Source organism: Vulpes lagopus, chromosome X (assembly GCF_018345385.1).
Source record: "Vulpes lagopus strain Blue_001 chromosome X, ASM1834538v1, whole genome shotgun sequence".
NCBI classification, from domain to species: Eukaryota; Metazoa; Chordata; class Mammalia; order Carnivora; family Canidae; genus Vulpes; species Vulpes lagopus.
The window spans coordinates 11,921,778-11,923,393 of record NC_054848.1 but is presented as its reverse complement, the minus strand read 5'-3'; positions in this window follow the sequence as shown (position 1 = coordinate 11,923,393).

Here is a 1,616-nt window from a genome sequence, read left to right as displayed (position 1 = left end):
AGCGGGCGGGGCCCTTGTGTTTCCGGAGAAAACCGACCACGCCTTCGAGCTAGACGTCAGTGGCGTTTATAGTGAAAAGGACCTTTGTATCTGTGATCTTCGTCTAAAAATAGACTTTGTTCATATTTCTCCCAGCTCCAAACCACAACTTCACGAGTAGAAACCGAATAGGTAACAACTAGGCACTGGCTGGAACTGTGTTCCTACCAGGCTTCAACCAACCTTAAATGCTAGGCATAAGCACACCCTACCTCCTGACATTTCCTTCAGGTGACTTTTTCTAAGCACCTACTGCCCTCCTGCTAGCTAGAGTCTGTCCAGACAGCACAACACTTAGACCCGTGTTTGCAGATCCCTGCCCTAGGATTAATCCTCTTTACTCCCTCCATTTATAAGCTTGTGTCCACAAGAAAAAAGTGGAAAAGGTTACCGCTTTTTTTTCTGTCCAGAAGTCTCTAAATAGGGCACTTCGGGAGGCAGGGTACTTACCATTAGCCATTCAGTTATTCAATTTTTAAAAAGATTTTATTTATTCATGAGAGACAGAGAGAGGCAGAGATAGGCTGAGGGAGAAGGAGGCTCCTCGCAGGGAGCCAGAAGCGGGACTCGATCCCCAGAACCCGGAATCATGCCCTTAGCCAAAGACAAATGTTCAACAGCTGAGCCACCCAGGTGTCCCCAGTTATTCATTCATTTAAATCGTATTTATGGAGTACTAAATTCCAGTGACAACACAAACCTCAAGAACTTACAGGCTGAAGTTTTCCAACTTGGGTTTGGATGAGACAAGAATTGAGAAAGTTAAGGTGTGGAAAGGGGGTTGGAATAAGTGGACAAGGCCTTGGTAAGTGCTTCTTTGTTTTTGTAATTGAGGTATAACATTATATTAGTTTCAAGTATACAGCGTAATGAGTTAGTATTTGTGTATATTGTGAAATGATCACAGTAAGTCTAGTTAGCATCCATCACAATCATAGTTAAAATTTTTTTCCTGTGATGATAACTTTTTAAGATTTACTCTTAACAAATTTCAAATATACAGTACAGTAATATTAATTATAGTTACCATTCTGTACTTTACATCCTTTTTTTTTAAAATTTCTTTTTATTATTTATTTATGATAGTGAGAGAGAGACAGAGAGGGAGGCAGAGAGAGAGGCAGAGACACAGGCAGAGGGAGAAGCAGGCTCCATACACCGGGAGCCCGATGTGGGATTTGATCCCGGGTCTCCAGGATCGCGCCCTGGGCCAAAGGCAGGCGCCAAACCGCTGCGCCACCCAGGGATCCTATACTTTACATCCTATGATTTACTTATCTTCTAACCGGAAGTTTGTACCTTTTGACCCCCTTCACCCATTTTGCCCACCCCAACTCCCTGCCTTTGGCAACCAATAATTTGTTACAAGTTCAGTTTTCTGTTTTTGTTTGTTTTTTAGATTTCACATGTTAGTGAGATCTTACCATATTTGTCTTTGTCTGACTTATTTCACGTAGCATAATGCCCTCCAGGTCCCTCGGGTTTTGTTTTTTCCGTTTTAAAGATTTTATTTATTTATTCATAAGAGACAGAGAGAGAGAGAGAGAGAGAGAGAGAGGCAGAGACACAGGCAGAGG